Raw genomic sequence first — 23,402 nt, 5'->3', positions numbered from 1 at the left:
CCTTTGCAGTAGGGTTTATCGGTTTATCTAAAAAAATGAAATCATTTTGCCACAGGGTTGTTGTAAGGATCAAACAAAATAATGGAGGCAATGTAACTGATAATCACAAAGAGTTGTAGAAATGCAATATACTGCTATTATTTGCCTTCTTTTAAAATTATCCCATTGACCTAGTCAAGCATTCTGGAAGAACAAAGTAGATAAATAATACATAGAGCTCAAGTTATGCTATGCAGTTGGACTAATGACCCACTGAGTTAGTCTCTCTAAAAGATAACTCTCTCTCTCTCTCTCTCTCTCTCTCTCTCTCTCTCTCTCTCTGCTTGTCTGTCTGCCTATCTATCAGTTTATCATTACAGAATATATATATATATACATATATATATATGCATTTCCATATGTAAGCTATATATTTCTTGTTTTTTAGGGTTTTTTTAGTTGCATACTGAATTAATTGGTTTTTTTTTCTCTTGTTGATGAAAGCATTTTCATTCTATATCACAAGGAGGGAGAAAGAGATAGAGAAAGAGTCAGACACACACAAAGAGCTTAATTTATGCTTGTTGATTGATTGAGGGTTGACCTGGGAGTCAGGAAAATCCACCTCTGACACATATCAACAGTGTAACACTAAATGCCTCAGTACTATAGGTAACGCTCTATGACTATAAGTTGCAAAAGCCATCCTCAGGGAAGAGTTTCTTGGCTACATGTGGTTGTTAAATCTGTGCCTGAATGTGTGAACCCAACATATGATGGTTCTTATGTCAGAGTGTACCTCAATTTTATGTAAGAAATGTTCTCTCATTGCTTTTCTCATTATTTCGTCAAATGCTTTTATTTTTAACTATTGCTTCTGGTTACTACTAAAATTTAACATATTTGGGGGGGTCATGAGTCAATCAATCAATCAATCAATCAATCAAGAAACATTTATTAAGCACCTACTACATTATAGGTGGGGCAGCTAGGTGGCACAGTACATAGAGTATCAGATCTGAGTTCAAATCTAGCTTTAGATACTTACATGACCCTGCATGACTTTAGACAAATCACTTACCCCTGTTTCCTCATCTGTAAAATGGCAAACCACTCTAGTATCTTTGCCAAGAAAGCCCCAAATGGGGTCATGAAGAGTTGGACATGATTGAAATGACCAAACAACAGAACATGTGACATTCTGTTAGACACTGAGGAAATGAAAAAGAATGAGGCAACATTTACTCTCAAAGAGATTTTATTCTATTGAAGGCATATAACATACATATGAAAGTAACACAGAACAAATAATTACAAGGTGAAATAGTTAATATGCTACTTCTAAATATCTGACTTAACTTTTAGGTTCATGTGTGATGGTTAGAGCCAGTAAGCTGGTTTGGGGAAGGATAGCCAAACTCAGGGCTGGCAGAGCCAGATCCTTAGCTAATAAACACAAGCAAAATATATAAAAATTGGAGAGGTGGATTTAATACATAAAGGAAAGGTGGAAAGGGAATTTGGGGTTTTCTAATCTAATTTACTCTATCCCCACCAGATCTAATAATCCATATAAAGAGATTTCTTCTTAGAAATTCTCTACTCTACTTCTCCCTAACCCAAATTTACAATCCCTATCTTAACTAACTCTCACTTATATCCCCTTTAGATAGAATTAAGGAAAAGGGTCTGTGGAAGGATTTGCTAAGGCCAGGGAATGTCTTAGATCCAAAAGGATTCAGACTTGATTTCATGATATTGTAGCTGGAGCATGTTCACCAGGGATAGCCTCAATGTGAAACAGCAAAACTGAAACTCAGGAAACCAGGGAAAAAGGATAGACTCCAAGAAAAACTACAGCTCTTACCTCCAGAAAGTTTTTTTCCAGAGACCCAACTGTCTTTCTCTCCCAGCCTAAACACCTTCCAAAGTTCTAGAATCTTCCTGCTGGTCTCATGCCACTTCCCTGCAAAATCTCACTACTTTCCTTACAACAAAAGTGGCTAATATAAGTTATACATATGAAAAGAATACAGAAGAAATAGAACTAATTACAAAGTAGCTAAATATAAGATATTTAGGGCAGGAGAGCACTAGCAGTTGGGGGCAGGAACAGGAAAGATTTTATATAGATGGTATTTGAGTTGGGTCATGTAGGAAAGCGGGATTCTATGGAGTTGAAGGGAGGAAGGAGTACATTCCAGACAAGGGGGCCAGTGAGTGCAAAGATGGAAAGCGGAGTGCTGGGTGTGAGAAGCAGAAAGATCCCCTTGGCTGGACTGTAGAGTACAGGAAGGGGTCCAATGTATATCATTAGCCTACAAAGATAAAATGAGATTAGGTTGTGGAGGGCTTTAAAAACTAAACAGAGGATTATATATATATATATGTATATATATATATATATTTTTTTTTTCCTAGAGGCAATAGGGAACCAATGGAATATATCAAGTAATGACCTGGTCAAATTTACATTTAAGGAAAAGCACTTTGGCAGCTTGGATGATGGGTGGGAGTGAGGAAAGTCTTGAGCCAAGCCATTGCTATAGTTTAGGTTAAAAAACAAACAAACTAGGTGCTACAGTAGATAGAGTGTCAGGTTTAGAGTCAGGAAAAAGACTCATCTCCCCGAGTTCAAATCTAGCCTTAGACATTTGCTAACGGGGTCACTCTGTGCAAGTCATTAAATCTTGTTTGCCTCAATTTCCTCATCTGTAAAATCAATTAGAAAAGGAAATGGTTCCAGTATTTTTGCCAGAGAACCCCAAATGGCCTCCTCAAGAGTCCGACAAGGCTGAAAAATGACTATACAGATTAGAGGTGATGAGAGTCCAAAGTAAGGAGATGGCTATGTTAAGATAGAAGGCCTCTGATGTGACTGATGCTGTAGAAGTATAATGAGTTATGTTATATAGACATGTTAAGTTTGAGAGGTCTCCAGGATTTTTACTTAAAAGTGAGAGAATAGGGAGTGGCTGGGTGATTCAGTGGATTGAGAACTGGTCCTAGGTTCAAATCTGACCTCAGACACTTCCCTGGGCAAGTAACTTAACCCCCATTGCCTGGCCCTTACAGCTCTTCTGACTTGGAACCAATATACAGCCAGAAGGTAAGGGTTAAAACAAAAGTCAGAATAGACAATTGGTAATGAAGGATTAATATGCAGAGTTGAAGCTGGGGCTGAAAGTTAACATCTAGGAATCTTCTATGTAGAACTGATAATTAGCCTCATGAGACTTGATGAAGAGAGAAAGTACATCGAAAGAACATAGAAAGACAGCCTCAGACAGCATCCAGAGATACTGGGTGCATGATATGGTTGATGCGGCAGCAAAGGAGACTGAGAAGAAACATTCAGGTAGAAGGGGAAAAAAGCCCTAGCCCAGGCTAGAGAGTGGGGCCACAAAAAGCTACAGAGGAGAGAATATGCTGGAGGCAAAGGTGGCCAATAATGTTAAATGCAGCAGAGAGAGCAAGAAGAAAAAAACACTAAGAAGAGATTATTAGATTTGCCAATTAATAGTTCCTTGGCTGCATAAATTTTGAGAGAGCAGTTTCAATTGAGTAATAATTTTGGAAGAATATTATAAAGGGTTCAGAAGATAGTGAAAGGAGAAGTCAGGGAAGAAACAAACCTTTATTAGGCACCTTCTATGAGCCAAGCATTGCGCTAAGTGCTTTACAATTGCCTCATTTGATCTTCAAAATAATCCAGGAATGGAGATGCTGTTATTATCATCGTCATTTTACAGATGAAGAAACTGAAGTCCAAGTTAAATGACTTGCTCAGGGTCACACAGCTGAGAAGTACCTGAAGTTATATTTGAACTCAAATCTTCCTTACTTCAGGGCCATCATTCTATACATTGTGCCACATAGTAATTAGTGGAGGCAGTTTTTTTTTTTTTAAACACACACACACACACACACACACACACTTTTTATTATTTTGGATGAGTGTTCCTAATAAATGCTTTGAAGATTTAAGGTTAGTCCATTACTGTTAGACTCACTTATCAGATATTTGATATCAGAAACTTAAATTAGAGTTAATGAGCTGAGATAGGAGACTAAGGCCTATAGACAGAAAATAACACACAATGCCACTACTAGAATCAAAATCTTCTTGTTCCCAGACCACTCACCATACTTCCTGTTACACCCTACTGTTGCCTTCACTTGTTCTGCCTTGGGTGAGCTAAACAATTGACACACCTCTCCTTTTGAATGGTAATGAAGTTCCTCTGGAGTCATTTTGGGTTCAGAACTTGGCTTTAATTACAGTTAACATTTGGACAAATGTTGTGGGGGGAGAATTGGGGGGAAGACTGAGATGCTTTGGTATGGGCTGGTAAACTTCTTGGAGCCATTTACCTGCTGCTCTAAATTCACTCCCCCCCCCCCCAAAAAGATAGAACAAACACTGATATAAACCTTTTGAGTACTATATGTTATTATTGTAATTATATTATAATATAATACAGCAAGTTCTGTGGTCCTTTATTTTATAATTCTCCCAAGTTTAAGAGTTTTAAAAAATTCAGTTGTCTTTCACCAATCCCACCAACACAGGGGCCTATTTTCTAAGATCTATTAAGTGATGCCACTAGAAGGACACTATAAATAGTAGTGATGGGTGCTGTGGGAGAAACAAAGCTTAGATAAGTCATACTTCCTGCCTTCATGAAGCCATCAGTCTAGGAGTAATATAAAACACCAACACAGTTTTAACCATGATACAGGATGTTATATGATATGTACATTAGGGAAGGGCAAAATGTCATGTTATTTTCTAAAGAGTGGACCCCATATTCCTGTGCTTTACATCCACTGCAGGGACATGTTTCATGTCTAACTGGCACAGTAAATCATTATTTTTTGAAAGAGTTAGGAGTCCAAATAAAGAGTTAAAAAAAAAAAGCTTCAGTAGAAACCTCTCATCAGTTTTTGAATAATAAATGAGCCCTCCCCCTCTCCTTCCCTCCCAGTAGTTAAGAAGCCAATATGACAAGCTCCGAATAAAATACAGGAAGTTGTAAATTGCACAATGTCATGAATAAAATGGCATTTCTAGGGTGGCTCAGTTTCTGTGCACATAGCAGGGATGATTTGCTCTCTAAATCTCTGTATCATATACCTTTTCAAAAAGAAATAGGAAAAAAGAAAAGAAGCTCTTTGGCACTTTATACCTTATGTCAGCTGGTATCAAGATTCTATTATTTCCTTTTTTTTTAATAAGGAAAAAGTGTTGCTTGAGTCTGGTGCATACCAGGTTGCGGGTGACTCAAAGGTGATTGCTTAATATTATGCAAAAAAAGTGTGTGTATGTGAACATGACAGGGGAAACGAGCTTTCTAATAAAGAGAACAAGGAGGGTATACCGAAAGAGTGGGGCCCTCACTCAAAAAGAAAAGTAGATGAAAAAGACAAACATTTTGTTCCCTACTTCTTGCCACATCTGCTTAGAATCCAATAGCAGCTAAGAAACTCATTTGCATCATCCTTGGAGCCTTCCTGTTGCGTTACTGTAGATAAATTTGGATTGTATTTAGGGCATTGTCTAATCTGCTGGGATTCAGAGATTTATTGGAGACTGAGCTGTGATTGTAATCATTTCAAAATGAGCAAAGGAGCACTACAAAAACCCATTTTCTGAACACAATGGGACCAGTGGCCCCACTTCATGCTGTGTTTGCTACAGAACAGGTCGAGGAAGCTGGCAAACAAGGAACAGCGAGGTCCACGGGGAAGGCCTGGGTGGTAACTTACTCAGAGAAGGCCACCTAAGGGGGAGAGAGAGACTGAGAGAGAGATAAGAGAGATAGAGACAGAGACAGACAGAGAGACTGAGAGACAGAGGCAGAGACAAAGTAATGCCTGCACACCCACTGCCCTCACTGTACCCCCCTGTTTTCTCAGCCACACTGAGCACTGGAATATTATGCCCCTGTGACTCACAGTGCCAAGTAAAAATAGCTTCAATGTGATGCAATACATGTGCGACAGGTCAGATTTCATTAAGGAATTTTACATTAACACCTAGGCTAGGGAAAGCAGGAGACAGGCTTTCTCTAAAAAAAAAAAAAGCAAACAAAACCAAAGGGCCATCCAGAATGAGGCCAAAAGGAAAGAAAAGGCCAAGTCTTCTCAGAAAGGCTTCAGCTAAATTCTCTGCTCTTGCCTCAGATTGATTAGTTAATAATCATCAGTTGGGAAATCATCTCAGCTTCTCCTCCCTGTAGGACAAGAGGTGGAATCGGGTTACCAAATAAAACCGTTTGCCCCCTGCTCAGAGGATCAATCATTCACACTTCAGTGTTTCAAAGGTTCCCTGTTGTTGTTCCTGGGATCACAGATTTAGAGGTGGGAGAAACCTTAGAGGTCATTTAATCCAATGCCTTCATTTTATAGATGGGGAAACTGAGGCCCAGAAAGTTTTCAGACTTGTCTGACTATTAAGCATGAGTCAGGATTCCCCATTTTCCTCCCATTCTTGGGCTTTTCTAAACTGCTGGTATCAAGATTCTATTATTTCCTTTTTTAAACTATTAAAATATTAAAAAAAATTTAAAAATGATTTAAATCTGAGGAGCTCTACTTTTCACTAACATAGTTATCACCTTAGTTCAGGTCCTCATGTCCTCTCTCCTAGACTATTGCAATAGTCCCCTGAGTGGTCTCCCTGCTGCTAATCTCTCCCCACTCAAACTCATCTTCCATTCAGTTGCCAAAATGGTTTTCCTAAAATTCAGATTGGATCCTCCTAATTAAACTGCAGTGGTTCCCTATTACCTATCCATCAAATATAAATTCCTTTATTTGGCATTTAAAGCCCCTCCCAAACGGGGTCCTTCTTACCTTTCCAGTCTTCTTACACTTCAGTTCCCTCCATGCACCCTACAATCCACTACACTGGCCTTCTTGGGATTCCTCACACAGGACTTTTTCACTGGCTCTCCTCCATGGCTGCAATGCTCTCGCCCTTCTCATCTCTGCCTCTTCACTTTCCTGACTTGCTTCCACACAGCTGAATTCTCCACCTTGTAGAAGAGGCCTTTCCTCCCCCTCCTCCCCACCCACTTTCTGAAATTCCCTCCTATTCGCATAGTATACTATCTTGTATTCACTTAGTTGTTTGTGTGTTATCTCCCATTAGCATGTGAGGTCCTTGAGAGCAGGCAGCATGTTCTCTTTGTATCTCAGGGCTTACATAGAGTCTGCCATACAGGAAGTGCTCATTAAATGTTTATTGCTCCATTGACATAGTATGATGAATCTGATTGCCTTCCAACCCAGGTAGAAAACACTTGAGATCATAGGTTCTGGGACTGGAAGGGATTTGACAAATCACCCAGACTAATGTCTTCATTTTATAGCTAAAGAAACAGGTTTATCCAGGGAAGAGGACTTGACCAGAGACATGTAGCTAGTAAGTGGCACAGGCTTCAAATCTGTATCTGATTTCTCTATGCTTAGGTCTCTCCCCTTTATACTTCACCCCATAAGTAGGAGTAAGATTAAAGGTGGGAGCAATTTGTGTCCAAATGTAATTATCTAGACAGTTGCTAAAGACTCCCTTTTTTTCGATCTTAAACACAAACGGTTTCTTAAAACTTATAACTCTCTCTCTGTTAAGTTAATGACATCTTGGAAAACAGCTGGTTAGGCATCTCCTCTGTGGCTGGTTGAAATAAAACATTCTCTCTGGAGAAATGTATTCTTCAGTATCCTTTTTTTATCCGATGCCTTTGCAGGAATTTTACATTCCAATTTGCTATCGTTTTCAAAAATAAACCATAGAATCAGAAAACTTCAGAATAGATATGGTCCTCATGTTCCACCTTTTTTAAAAATGAGGGGGCCTTAAGAAAGGAAGAGCCAGTCCATCTATTTAAAAATAGATACAGATGTACAAGCTTTAGGATGTGCCTCACTGTAATGAACACCTCAGGGCTTAGACTTTTCAAAGGAGCTCATTCATTCCCTTACTCGGTGTGTGCTCGGGTGGGGGCAGGGTGTTGAGGTCCAAGGAGATAAGGATCTGGCCCAGTCTCAGCACTATTGGTTATATCCAGGCCTGTCACTGATTGCTTTTCTCCTCTGATGACTAGACTAGTTTCCATTGTCTCACATTGTGTCCACAGAGGATCCAAACTACCAGTTGAAAAGTGGAAATGTGTTTGGTTTATTGTTTGTGAGAGTGCTTTAAAAAAAAAAAAGCAAATGTTAAGGTATAATTATTATTATCTATGGAACAACCAACCACTCAGCTGTCTGATTTGGGGGAGGGGATGAGATTGAAGCAGTATCTAGTGATGTCTAATAGAAAAACTTGCTCCTCTGTTTTCCTGTTTTTTTAATTTTTATTGTACTTTGAAATTTGGGAGATTGTAGGATTTAGATGTGGATAATAGCTTATACATAGTTAAACCATACCCCCTTATTTCAAAGATGGTGAAACTGAGGTCCAGAGAAGGTAAGATTTAGTCCAGTGGTTCTTAAAATAAATTAATTAAATTAAAAAAAAAGATGAAATCCAATGGAAATAGGTTTTGATCAAGGACCCAATGGAATTGCATGCTGGCTACAGGAGGGGGTGGGGAGAGGGGAGGGAAAGAACATGATTCTTGTAACCAGGGAAAAATATTCTAAATTGACTAAATAAAAATTTCAAAAAATTAAAATTAAAAAATTAAAGAAGATTAAATCCAGAGACAAAAACACAGATAGATAGTAAAGAGGGTCATGATTCAAATTCTCCACATCTAATGCTTGTTATATTACACTTCACTGATGGTACCTTAAAGCCTACCATTCTATTGTATCTCCTGAAGAAAAGGTTGCCCAAGTTCCATGCTCCAAGGTGAGGAAGGAAGGGAGTTTGAGAGCAGATATTCTTTCTCAGTTGAAGCCTGTGGAGGGAGTGCCTCTCTCCTGACTGATTTACCAATCTTTTTTAGCACCATCCCTCCATCTCCTCCCCAACACAGACACATACACACTGGCACCAAGGAACCAACCAGGAGTTTCAGGTCAAGCATGCTCTTTGACAAGGGGCCACAGTGTCACTGGAAGAGCTTGTTCATGAAATGGTCCTGAGTACAGGTCTGGCTTCCTTTGAACTCCATGGTATGGAACTTCTTCCTCTTCTCCCTGCATAGGCTGGAACCATGGAGGCTCAGTTTTATAGAAAACACCTCAATTCAGAAGATCAAGAGGCCTCCCCTGATAACCCCTGTTAGATAATAAATAAAGATCCTTCATATCTGAAACAGGATATTTAAAGTCAAAGACTTAACATTTTAGACTTATCAGGCACAAACAGAAACAAACAGACTTGTTTCTCTTTGGAATAGTAGGAAAAATGTACAAAATTTTTTGTTCAATTTGATGAGCTTATATTATTGAATGCCTACTATGTTGTCATTGAGGTGCTATAGAAAGAACATTGCATTGAATTCAGGGAACATGGGTTCAAACCCCAATTATTCCATTTTCTATTTATATTTCAAATTACTACCTCATTCCCTGGTTGAGCCACCACACTCCAGCTGCCTCCTGCCTCCCTTTTCCAATTGGTGAGTTTATTCCACTTTGGGGAAGGACCCAGACCAACTACCTCTGATTCTCTGGATTGGTTGTTATGCCCCTTCTTGTTCTCTCCTCTTTTCCTCTGCCTTTTTTGCTCCCATTTTATGTTTTTGTCTCCTCCCACCCACTTTAGAATGTAAGTTCTTTGAGGGCAGGGACTAACCTCACTCCTTTTTTGCTTTTATTTATATTCTTAGCACTTAGCACAAATCCTAGCATCAGTGCTTGATTCACTGATGGGTTCATTATAGGACTTTGGGCAAGTTACTTGTACTCCATGGGTCTCAATTTCTTCTTTTGTAAAAATTAAAAGATTGGACTAGATGACCTCAAAAGCCCCTTTTATCCATAAGTCCATGATCTATGGTCCTATGAGCATTGCACTACGTTCTTGGGATATAGTACCACAAACAAACAAGAAATAGTCCCTGCCTTTCAAAGAACTTATTGTTTTGTCCAGTTGTATCTGGCTTTTTGTGCCCCCAGTTTTGAAGTTTTCTTGACAGAGATACTAGCATGCTTTGCTATTTCCTTCCCCAGCTCATTTAGCTCATATGAGAAAAGAAAACTAAGGCAAACAGGGTTAAGTGACTTGTCCAGGGTTACACAGCTAGCAAGTATCTGAGACCAGATTTGAACTCATGAACATGAGTCTTCCTGACTCCAAACCTAGTACTCTATCCACTGTGCCACCTTGCTACCTTAAGCTCAAATAACGTGTTTTTATAATACATATTTCTGAAAGCTATTTCTTAAATTAGTCAACAAGTATTTATTAAGTGCCTACTATGTACAAGTGACTGTGCCAAGTGCTGGGAATATAAAGAAAGGTTAAACAAAATCTTTGCTCTCAAGAAACTCAGGGTCTAGTAAATGGAAGAGATAACATGCAACCAATTAGGGGCAAATAAGATATATGCAGAATAAATTATAGATAATTAATAGATGATAGGTATGGTTATCGAGAAGTATCAGGAAAGGCTTAGTAGAGAAGCTGGGCTCTTAGCTTGGACTTGAAGGAAGCCACTGAAGCTAGAAGACAGAGATCGGGAAGGAGAGAATTCCAGGCATAGGCAACAGTCTATAAAAATGTCCAGAAATGGGAGATGGAGTATCATGTACAAGGAACAGCAAGCAGGCTGGTGTCACCAGATCACAGAGGCTGTGAGAGGCAAAGTTATAAGAAGACTGGAACGGCAGGAGGGAAATAGGTTAAGATGGGCTTCGAATGTCCCATAGAAGACCTTATATCTGATAATGAGGGTGATAAGGAGCCACCAGAGTTTTTTTAAAAGGAAGGTAACATGATCAGAGCTATGCTTAGGAAAGATCAGTTTCAAATATCAAACCAGTTTCAGGGATGATTGCCATTTAAAGAAATATTGGTTTTGAAAGGAAAGAATGAATAATATAAAATAAGGGGGCTGGACTAGATTTCTAAGGTTCCTTCAACTCTAAATCTATGATCCTGGGATCCTCACCATTCTTTTGTGCAAGCCCAAGTTTTCATATATTAGGCTTGCATAAAGCAAAGCACATTTTAATATGGAGCCATCTATCTTTGAAAACATTTTCCCAAAGACCTGTTTGGCCCAGATTTTTGTTTTCTTGACTTCCTAAACCTTGAGCTCTCAATTGCCACTAACTAGCTGTGTGACTGTTAAATAACAAATAATTTGGTCATTCTGAATTGTAGTTTCCTTTTCTGTAAAATGAAGCTTCTGGGGGCAGCTGGGTAGCTCCTCAGACACTTCCCACCTGTGTGACCCTGGGCAAGTCACTTGACCCCCATTGCCTAGCCCTTACCACTCTTCTGCCTTGGAGCCAACACACAGTATTGACTCCAAGACAGAAGGTAAGGGTTTAATAAAAAAAAATGAAGCTTCTTCTGGCTACAATTCCACGATTCTATGAGAAACAAAGCACAATTTAGCTCTTCATTAACCTTTGCCAGCATAAGGGAGAAGTTTTGAGTCACGTTTGTGGTTTAAAAGGCCCAGCAGAGTGGGAAAGGTTGGCAGAACTGGGGAAATCCCCCAAAAGAGTTTCTCTTGTAGCAGGTGACCATGTCATATGTATTAACTCTTCCATGACATATTTATGGAAGGGGTTCTGATGATGAACCAAGTGCTGGATCGTGGCTCAGCCAGGGAACCCACCAAACCCACCAAATAGGTCTTCTTTGTTGCCAAGAGAAACTGACAGCAGACCTACTACTCACTGTCTTCAGTGACATCAGGAGTCCAGTTTTTAACAGTGACTTTCAGAAGCACAAGGTTTAGAGAACATGTCTGGAGGCAACTGTAGAAAATGTCCCATTCTCTTATCATTGCAAGTAGTTAAGTGGAACACAGAGACACTTATTATTCGTTATTATTATTAGCTGCATCTGGGAGCAGGTTGAAGTGAGTTTTTTGCTCATTTCTGTTTATTCTAAAACCACTCACCCTTTAAAGAGCATTCAAATCCTAATTCCTCTATGAAGCATTGCATTTCTAATGTAGGTCACATTGGTGTCTCATGACCCCAACTGCTTTAGCAGGCACTCTGTAGTATAAAACTTAACACAATTAAATTCAAATCAATGAACTTTAATAAGTAACTATTATGTATGATAAGTAGTATTGTGGTAGAGCGCCTCCAGAGCTGACCTTGAAATTATAATGACCTGGGTCCAAATCCTACTGATATATAAGCTGTTGGTATATGGGCAAGTCACTTAACTGCTCAATGCTCCAGATTACTTTCTAAGATGATAACCAATGGAATTGTTGCTAATTTAGATTGGGGGAAGGAGTTTCTACATTACAGAGTTCTCTAGGCTAAGGAAATCAAACGTCTGGACTCCTCAAAAATAGGGGAGAAGTCCTATATAAAGGTACACAGATGGGAATTGGAATTGTTAATATGGGAAATAGCTGATAGTCCTGAGTACCTGAAGGGGAGTCACAGGAAATAAAACTATTACATTAGGTACATTAGAAATAAATTTTGGAGGATTTTAAGTGTCAGCTTTAAGAGTCTTCTTTTTTATCCTCAAGATAGTTGGGAGCCACAGAAGACTTTTGAGCAGGGGGATGACCTGGTTAGATTTTTAAATTTAGCATTTAATTATACTGTTCTCCAATTATCTCATGTGACTAATAATAGCATACATTTCTATTGCTCCTTTTAAAATTCTAAAACATTTACTTCATAATAACTTTGTTTAGTATAAGAAGCTAAATTGGAGTGTATATTGGAGAGTATATAGCACTGCTGGCATACCTTTTCAAGATTGTGTGCCCAACCTGGAACTTCAAGCTGCCTGTTACCTCCCTCCGCCTCTTCCCCCATTACCCTAGAGATCAGAGGAATGAAGTGCTTATATTGGGCAGCTGGACAGAGGGGTGGGACATGCAAAAAATGTCCTTGGGCACTGTGGAGAGGGGGAATGGAGCAGCCCCCTCATGCCACCAGGGCATCCATGCCACACATTTACCAACCAACATGGGTATATAGTATAAAGTTTATCATCCTGATTTTAGAGGGGAAAATACTAAAGCGCTTTGCATAATTCTAATGTGTTTATCCTCATGGATGTGGTTACCTTTGTTATTCTGCTAGACAACATCATTAGTTCAAAGCAAAGACACTTGGTGAAATGGTATAATAAGAAGAAATAAATTTTTTTTCATTAAGTTTGGTCCCAATGAAGATACAGGTGAAGAAACTTTCCTTGCTCCTTTGCAGAAGCATATGTGGGAGAGGAGGAAGGGTGTCCAATACATGGTGTGGGAAACTGCATATTTTAATATAATAGGGGTTTTTAATGTATCAGTTAGTTTTAAAAAAATCCTTACCTTCTCTCTTAGAATCAATACTGTGTATTGATTGGTTCCAAGGCAGAATAGTGGTAAGGGCTAGGCAATGGGGGTTAAGTGACTTGCCCAGGGTCACACAGCTAGGAAATGTGTGAGGCCAGATTTGAACCTAGGACCTCCCTACTCTAGGCCTGGGTCTCAATCCACTGAACCACCTAGCTGCCCCCAATGTATTGGTTGGTTTTGAGGATTTTTTTCTCCTCCTCTTTTTTTTTTTTAAACAAAATACAAAACAACTCACCTCTTTGTTGAGAGGTTTGGCTTTCTTGGAAGTGCCTAAATACAGACACATGCCCAGAGAAAGATGGCTTTTATATATATGTATACACACACATATAAAGAGAGGTGGGGGAGAGAGGGAGAGAGAGAAAAAGAGAAATTTGACATAAAAACAAAAGATAAAACTTCTTCAGTTAAAAAATGCATTTCCCCCATAATCCTTGGACATATTCTCACACAAATATATACATTATCAGAGGGAAGAATGGATACATTTAGGTCAAAGAAAACAAATAGAGCTTATAGTAGCATTCATAGAAATCAGTGGGGACCTTGCCAGAACAGATAAATAAAGGGAAAAAATTAAAGGAAATGGTCATTTTCTCTTTAGAGGAATTCTTGAAGCATGGCCTGTGAGACTCTGATGTATTACTGCCCACTCCTACAGAGGTGTAGTTCATTTTATTATTAACACCCAGAAAAAGGAGATGCCATTGGTCTTAGAGTAGTTGGTGAAATAAATGTCTTCTAATGAGATGGGAAAAAACCTACACATCCTTTTACACCTCTCTCTCCCATATCACCTTCTCTAGGAAGCTTTCCTTCTTCAATCCCCTCCCTACCCCCTTTTTTTTAGCCCTTTTCTTCTGTCTTAGAATTAATACTGTGTATTGGTTCCAAGGCAGAAGAGTAGTAAAGGCTAGACAATGGGGGTTAAGAGACTTGCCCAGGGTCAGTCTGAGACCTGATCTGAGGCCAGAACTTCCTGTTTCTAGACCTGACTCTTAATCCACTGAACCACCTAGATGCCCCCTCAGCAACTATTTTTAAATGAAGATTATTTATATATTTATTTTTAAACTTTTACCTTCCATCTTAGAATCAATACTGTGTTGATTCCTAGATAGAAGAGTGGTAAGGGCTAGGCAATGGGAGTTAAGTGACTTGCCCAGGGTCACACAGCTAGGCAGTGTCTGAGGCTACATTTGAACCCAGGACCTCCCATTTCTAGGCCTGGCTCTCAATACACTGAGCCACCCAGTTGCCCCCCACCCCCACCCCCCAGTCCCTTTTGATAGTAACAATAGCTTTCCCCTTTGGACTTCACCAGGGCTTATGTTTTGCACATCTCTGATATACTTAGCATCTATGATTGTATTTATCACATATAATCATGTAAGAATATAGTGAGTTATCTATGAGTTTCTTAACCTGTTACTAAGATAAGGAACCTTGAGAGTGGGAACATCATTGGATCTAAATTTTTTGCTCTCCGTCCTCTAAGCACAATATTCAATGGACACAGCAGACAAATAATCAATTAATAAATAATTAATTAACGTCTATCAAGTCCTTCTTGTGCACCAGGCATTGCATGAAGTACTAGGTACACAAAGATGGGCAAACAGTTGATAAATGTCCTTGAATGAATGGGTGAATTTTTGACCAATCTTTTGTGTTCATATTGATATTGAGACAACCCCCCAGACCCTGACAAATAGAATGCTAAAGTTTGTCCCTTCCATTTTATAAATTGATTTGAGTGGGAAGCAGACTGGGCTGGAGAGTCAGGTGACTTGGTTTCTAGTGACAACTTTTCCACTGTCCTGAAGAGGTGAAGTGTTTTGTGTATGCGAGCCTGGACATTTCCCTTCTCTGGCCTTGTTTCCTCTATAAAATTCATGGGATTGCCCTGATTGGTCCCAAAGATCTCTTCCAGCAACTTTTAGATTCTGCTCCATGATCATAGGTTTGGAATCGCCAAGAACACCTGCCTCTTTCGGCTCGAGTTCACTCAGGTTTGGCCAAAGGAAGAAGAGAGCTCACCAAGTACATATGTTTGTCAGCTAGGGATGGCTGGGCAGCTTTTGTTTCCTGTTTTAACCAAAGCCCTCCTGTGAAGGAAATAACAAAGATCACTTTTCCACCCCACTGCTGTAACTCAGACTAGAGAAAACCATTTCCTGGTGTGTGGGACTGACAGAGCTCTCACCCACTTAATGAGTCTGGCTGGGAACATTTTCTTTGTTTTTGCTGTTGGAGCTTGCTGAGTTGACCATGCCACATTTGAGAAATTTTGGCTAACTATGAGCCTGCTTTTCCCAGCAGACCGTCCCCCCTTCCTCCTCTCCTCCTCTCCCTCCCTCTTTCCCTCCCTCCCCTAAAGAGGTCAGTCAGACTCCAAACTCAGAAGGAAACAGCTTGATTGGAGTCAGAGCGCAGGGCTTGAATCTCAGCTCAATCACTTATTAGCTGTGGGATTGGGGGACAAATGACTGAAATTCTCCCAGCCTCATTACTCTCACCTATAAAAAGGGACTTAGACTCAGTGGTTTCTGAGATCATTTCCAGCTCTGATATTCTGTGAAATGGGAAACCAGAAAAAAAAAAGGATCCTTTTCAAAAGTATCTTGAAATAGAAATACATCCTTCTGTCAAGCAGCCTTCCTGGGCAAGCCTCTGTCTTTCTCACCTAGTACATAGGCCTGGACATCTGGAGTAAGCTATAGAGCCTCCTAGAAGAGCTCTCAGGTATCTGTGAGGCATCCCTTAAGTCACATTTTCTTCCTGTCTTTGCAAATAAAATTCATAGGCCCTGAAGATAGTTTATACATACATATATATATATAAGTAATATCTACACACACACACACACACACACATATATATATGTATATACTTTCTCTCATCTTCTTATCCTTCAATCAATAACAGTGTGCTCATTTTCACACCAGGCTACTTGGCTCACTGATTGCAAGCACTTTGTGAAATTTCCATTTCACACAAGACTGAGACTCCAAAAGGTGAGTTAACTTGTATAAGATTCATTGACTAGTAAGTGACAGAGACAGAATTTGAATATAGTTCTTTTGAATACAGGAAGGAAGGAAGGAAGGAAGGAAGGAAGGAAGGAAGGAAGGAAGGAAGGAAGGAGTTAAGGAGGGAAGGAAGGAAGGAAGAAGGAAGGAAGGAAGGAGTTAAGGAGGGAAGGAAGGAAATAAACATGTATTGAACACCTATTCTGTGTGAGACATTTTATAAGTGCTTTACAAATGTCTCTTCTGATCCTCACAACAACCTAGAGAGATAGGTGCTATTAGTATTCCCATTTTATAGCTGAGGAAATTGAGGCAGAGAAATGTTAAATGACTCACACAGCCAGCAAATTTCTGAAACGGAATTTAAACTCAGGTGTTCCTGACTCCAGGCTCCAAGCTTTTTTTTTTTTTTTAACCTAAATGTTCTTTCTCCTATATCTTACTGCTAAGGTATCAGTCTGGCACACTGAAGATTGGGACTTCATAAATTTCCCTCAGGAGCCTATCAGTAATTATTTAAAAAATTAAACACCTATCATAAGATTAGTACAAAAGATAGGTGATATGGGGAGAAAAAGACAGTTCTTGTCCACAAAAATCTTATAATCAATTTAGGGAGACAAGTCACACAGATTTGAAGTCATTAATAATAATAATAATAATAATAACAGCTAACATTTATATAATGCATAGCTTTCACAATTATTTTATTTGATTCTCACAACAATCCTGCATGGTAGAGGCTATTATCTCCATTTTATAGATGAGGAAACTGATACAGAGGTTAAGTGATTTGCCCAGGGTCACAAAATTCAGATTTTTCCAATTCCAGGCCCAGTACTCTATAATTAATGAACAAGATAATATAAACTATTTTGGATTTAACCTAAGAAACCTTCAGTAAGTTAGTAACAGAGTTGGAAAAATGAAAAAAAAATCTCCTTATGACAATTATCTTTCCCAGGCAAATTCTTTTCTCTTCCTTCCTTCCTTCCTTCCTTCCTTCCTTCCTTCCTTCCTTCCTTCCTTCCTTCCTTCCTTCCTTCCTTCCTTCCTTCCTTTCTTTCTTTCTTTCTTTCTTTCTTTCTTTCTTTCTTTCTTTCTTTCTTTCTTTCTTTCTTTCTTTCTTTCTTTCTTTCTTTCTTTCTTTCTTTCTTTCTTTCTTTCTTTCTTTCTTTCTTTCTTTCTTTCTTTCCCATGCTCAAGGAAGTAGTATTTTATTAGAATTATATATGTATATATATATATATATGTACATATGTCTATTAAAAACATGTATAGGGGCAGCTAGGTGGCTCAGTGGATAGGGAGCCAGGTCTAGAGTTGGGATGTCCTGGGTTCAAATGTGGCCTCAGCCACTTCCTAGCTGTGTGGCCCTGGGCAAGTCACTTAACCCCAGTTGCCTAGCCCTTAACCACTCTTCTGCCTGGGAACCAATACTTAGTATCCATTCTAAGATAAAAGGTAAGAGTTTACAAAACACACACGTACAAAATGAATAAGAAGTAATTGGGATGCTGTGGTGGATGGTGGAAATTTGCAGAAAGGTGTCATGTAAGAGGAGGCACTTCAGCTGTGCTTTAAAGGAAGGTAGAGATTCTAAGAGGTGGAGGTGAGCAGACAGCTGATTTCCAGGCATGGGTGCACAGCCTATGCAAAGATATGGAAATAGGAGAAGGAATGTCTTATACTGGTAACAGCAAGGAGGTCCATTTGACTGGAAGGGGGCTAGAACAAAAGGGAGTATTGTGAAATACATCTGAAGAGGTAAACTAGAACCAGACTGTGAAGGTCTTTAAAGGTCAAAAAGAGAAGTTTGCACTCTATACAAGGAAACTAGAGAGCCACTGAAAAATTTTGAGCAGGTCAATGATATGATCAGTGACTTAAGGATACTTCTTTCTCATTGACGTGAAGGATGGTTGTAGAGGGGAGACTGGAGGCAGAGAAACCATTTAGCAGGCAGTTACAAACAACAGTCCAAGTGAGAAGTGATAGGATACCAAATGAGGGTGGTTGCAGTGTATGGGACAGAAGAGGACATCACTAGGTAATGTTTTGACTTGTGAATAAGTTGGATTTAAGGGAATCAGAGTTGCCTGAAGTCACCAGCCTACTCTCTTTCCCATAGTCATTGAAGTCCAGGGGCAAGACAAAAGTCAGGATAACTGGTGGTGACCTGAGATAGACTAGATGACTTTGGCTTCTTCATTGTCTGACCAGGCTCTAGGTGCTTTCCAGGACCCACTTTAGCCATTGCTGAGGGAACAAATTATTCTCATTCTTCCATTCTTCTTGGGTTGGGAAAGATATTACAGATATAGAGATAGAATCAGTAAGACTTATTAAGAATTGGATGTGTTGGATTAAGGGAGAGTGAAGAGTTATGGAAGGCACCTAGAGAAATTTGGAAGGTTGAGGGCAGAGAGATGACAGTGAGTTCTGTTTTGGACATGTTGAATTTGTCATGTTTGCCTGTGAGACATCCAGTTTATGTTTGAATTTACAATCAGCAAGACATACACCCTGGACTTGGGGCCACATAGAGGGATGGATGTTTGCCAAATTCATCATGAATTATATGCGTCATGAATTCATGAATGAATGTGGCATCAGATTCTTTGCTTGTTGCTAGGATCAACTAGGTGACACAATGGATGGAACTCCAGAGATTGGAGCCAAATCTCTTCAAATCTTTCCTTAGGGCACTTACTAGTTATGTGACCATGGGTAAGTCCCTTAACCTCTCTCTGCCTTAGTTTTCTCCACTGTAAAAAAGGCACCTTTTTTAGGCACCATAATAATACTTACATCCCAGGAGTGTTGTGAGCATCAAGTGAGATGACATATATATGTATATACATACATATATATCTCTATATACACACTTGTATATATATATATAATTTACACATATACTAGTAGATAATAAATGCTTGTTTCCTTCCTTTCTTTTTAATTTGTTGCAGTTAGCAAACCTCACAGAACCAGGCAGAGGCAATGTCAGATGAAAAACAGAGGCAATTATCTAGATAACTTAAGTGTCTTTTCCCATATATTTCAATTATCTGGATTGATTAGAGAAAAGTGATTGATTTTTTTGAAACATGAACTGACCTCACCTTAATGTGCTCAGTTCTCTACATCAATTTGCAGCCAATGACAGGAACTTAGTCCTTCCTTTGGCATGACCTGAATTGGCTTTTTGGTAAAGGATTAGTTGGCTGATAGATGAGGTCTCAGTCTCTCCCTCATCTTTCAGTTTGTTTCCTTCATTAGCAAATTTCTTTTCCTTCCTTCCTTCCTTCCTTCCTTCCTTCCTTCCTTCCTTCCTTCCTTCCTTCCTTCCTTCCTTCCTTCCTTCCTTCCTTCCTTCCTTCCTTCCTTCCTTCCTTCCTTCCTTCCTTCCTTCCTTCCTTCCTTCCTTCCTTCCTTCCTTCCTTCCTTCCTTCCTTCCTTCCTTCCTTCCTTCCTCATTCCCTTTGTCTCTCTGTCCCTTTAAAAAAACCCTTATCTTTCATCTTCAAATCAATACTTTGAATTGGTTCCAGGACAGAAGAGCAGCAAGGGTTAGGCTATGGGGATTAAGTCACTTGCCCAGGGTCACACAGCTAGGAAATACCTGAGATTAGATTTGAATCCAGGACCACCCTTCCCTGAGCCTGGTCCTCAATCTACTTAACCACCCAGCTGCCCCCTCCCCCCATAATCTTTCTAAAGAGCTGGCAAGTGGATAAAATAAATAGACTTCAAAAGAATTTCCTAGAGTGTTGGTAAATAATGATGATGAAAGGTAATATCTATGTTGTATATTTTGGTTGATTACCTTACAAATATTTTTTTTTATTTTTTATTTTGACATTGTCTAGGTTAGAGAAGTTGAATATTATCATTCTTATTTTATAAATGAGAAAACTGAGGCTTAGAAAAATGACCAAAGTTTCTGATTTTTGATATGACTAGCATGAAGTATTTAGTCCTTATTTCCAATATTTGCTCAGATAGAATAATTAGTGGCCTAGTGATAATAACTTCTGCATTTTTCACAGGAGTCTAGATATAATTATGGGATGAAAGATAGGGATTGGATAGATTTCATTGATATACCCTTCCTGCTCCCCCCCCCCCCCAGGTGAGGAAACTTCAGCTATCAATGCAGGTTGGGGTTTTCTCTGCAATTTATAATCTTAGAGAATTTCCTAGAGTACTTAGAGTTTAAATGATTTGCCAGAGTCTCACAACTGGCATAAATAAGTCAAAGGTGGGAGATGGATCCAGGTCTTACTTGACTGGCTTTTCTATCCTTTAAGCCAGTGGTTCCCACTTTTTATTTTGGTATTAGGACTCCTTTATACTCTTTAAAAAAACAAAACAAAACTTTTACTTTCTGTCAGAATCAATATTAAGCTTTGGTTCTAAGACAGAAGAGTGGTAAGAGTGAGGCAGTTGGGGTTAAATTACTTGCCCAAAGCCACACAGTTAGAAAGTGTTTGAGGTCACATTGAATTGAGGATCTTTCACTCACCTCCAGGCCTGCCTCTCTATCCACTGAGCCACCTAGCTGCTCCTATATTCAATTGTTGAGGACTGCCCCAGCTCTTCTGAAAAGAACTTTTGTTTATATGGGTTGTATCTATCAATACTTTACCCTATTAAAACTTAAAATGTCTTTCTATTATGAAAATTGTTTTCATCTCATAGATCCCCTGAAAGAGTCTAGGCATCCAGGAGCCAGCCACCCTTTGAGAACTACAGCTCTGTGGCACTTGAGAGGGATAATAATAATAATATAATTTGAGAATGTGTTGCATTTTTCAAAGCACCTTTTCCAAAACAACCCAGTGAGATTGGTAGCACAAATATTCCCATTTTGCAGACAATGAAATTGAATATATAACTTGCACACCTCGCTAGTAATCCTGACATTACTTCTTGGACTCTGACCTTCAGATCCCAAGTCCCAGCTTCTCTCTACTGGGCCACTCACTCTTAAAAACAAAATCTACATTTTGTGCCAGAAAACAATGAGCTTTATCTTTGCTATGTTTATTTTCTGTAATAGTAAAGATTTTGCTCTGACTGTCAAAAGTTCCACTATAGAGAAGAATTAGGATCAAGGCATGAGCTCCAAGGTATGGTATATCACTTGAGGCTGTATTGATGAGACTCTACTAAGATAAGTCATCATTTTTGAGCATCTATTGTTTGAACCTTGGAAGAATAGAAATTGCCAAGATCAGATACCAGTCTTCATCAGTAAAGGGAATTTTCTAATTGGGAATTCCCTTAGCAGATGAAACTACCAGTCTCTATCAAAACCAACTTCCTCCTTTCCTTCCTCTTTCTTTTCTCCTTTCTTCCTTCCTTTCTTCCCTCCTTCTTTCCTCCCTTCTCCCTTTCTCTCTTCCTCTCCTTTCCTCCCTCCCTCTCCTCTCCCTCTCCCTCTCTCTCTCTCTCTTCCTCTCCTTTCCTCACTCCCTCTCCCTCTCCCTCTCCCTCTCCCTCTCCCTCCCTCTCTCTTCTCTCTCTCTCTCCCTCTCCCTCTCCCTCTCCCTCCCTCTCTCTCTTTCTCTCTCTCTCTCTCTCTCTCTCTCTCTCTCTCTCTCTCTCTCTTCTCTCTCTCTCTCTCTCTCTCTCTTTCTCTCTTTCTCTCTTTCTTTCTCTCTTTCTTTCTTTCTTTCTTTCTTTCTTTCTTTCTTTCTTTCTTTCTTTCTTTCTTTCTTTCTTTCTTTCTTTCTTTCTTTCTTTCTTTCTTTCTTTCTTTCTTTCTTTCTTTCTCCTACCTTTTGAATCAGGAAGACCTGAGTTCAAGTCTCCCTCTGATATGTATTTTTAAAAAAAAATCCTTACCTTCTGTCTTGGTTCCAAGGCAGAAGAATGATAAGGCCTAGGCAATGAGGGTCAAGTGGCTTGCCCAGGGTCACACAGCTTGGGAAGTGTCTGAGGTTAGATTTGAACCCAGGACCTCTCATCTGTAGACCTGACTCTCAAACCACTGAGCCACCCAGCTGTCCCCCTACCTTTTATTTAAATAACTATATGCTTCACAAATTTTCTGAATCTACTATTCCATTAATTTTTTTGTTAATATTCATTTTTATTTTTTATATAGAACATAATATGTGTATGATTTTTACAACCATGTAATAAAATATAATAAAATAATTATATATTATGATTATAGTAAATTATAATATTATAATGAATTCTTTATGTTAAATAATAAATATCTAAGAGAAACACATTCTCACAATAGGCATATTTAAAAATCTATGTCTCATTCTTTTTTTTTCCTTTCCTTCACATCCCTTCCAATACTGTGTTTTAATGTCTCAAAAGAGCTTTGGTGTCATTGGTGTGTCTATGCATTAAGTTGAAGCAGCTCTCAAGCCTTCCCTGCCTTAACTGGAAGCCATCATGGTTTTCTGTGGCCAAGGGTATTCAGTCTTTCAATTCTACAAATAGCCCAAAGAGGGCAATCTGAAGGTTACAAGAGACCATGGATCAGGCAGATGTGTTCTCTCTCTACCCATTCTGGGGTGGATATAACATTTAACAATGGCTATTTTAATCACCCTGACATGTCAACAAATTGGCCACAGTTCAAAGAGGATCAGTAAAGAATGATAAAGGAAGGACTGACTTATGTAGAAAGATGAAAAGAGTGAAATCAGCTCAGTTTGGCCAGAGACAGCCTGGAGAGGATAAGATAACCATCTCTCAGGCCTGGAGTCACGTAAATAAAAAAGGAAAGAGAGGGCTAGCTTGGGGTGCTCTCAGAGACAAATGGGATCTAGTGGAATGATGGAAATTTTAGGCAGAAATACCAGAGGGAAATTTCCTAGCTTTGAGTTTCTTTGTGGAATAATCAGTCTATTCCTCTCTCCTGCATGTTTCAGGTGGTTCTTCCTATTCCAAGTTTAAACAGATA

The 23,402-nt window shown here is 39.2% G+C and overlaps 1 long non-coding RNA gene across 1 annotated transcript in view; it reads right to left on the bottom strand.

Annotated features, from left to right (window-relative positions):
- LOC103101459 (uncharacterized) overlaps positions 1-7,012 on the bottom strand; it is a 32,592-nt gene extending 25,580 nt beyond the window's left edge. The window contains exon 1 of the long non-coding RNA XR_001626901.2: positions 6,838-7,012. This is a non-coding gene — a long non-coding RNA (uncharacterized LOC103101459). The remainder of the gene's footprint in view (positions 1-6,837) is intronic.
- Positions 7,013-23,402: the final 16,390 nt, after the last annotated feature.

Source organism: Monodelphis domestica, chromosome 1, assembly GCF_027887165.1.
Source record: "Monodelphis domestica isolate mMonDom1 chromosome 1, mMonDom1.pri, whole genome shotgun sequence".
NCBI lineage: Eukaryota > Metazoa > Chordata > Mammalia > Didelphimorphia > Didelphidae > Monodelphis > Monodelphis domestica.
Note: the sequence above shows the minus strand (reverse complement) of the source record. Positions and strands in the feature narration are given on the sequence as shown.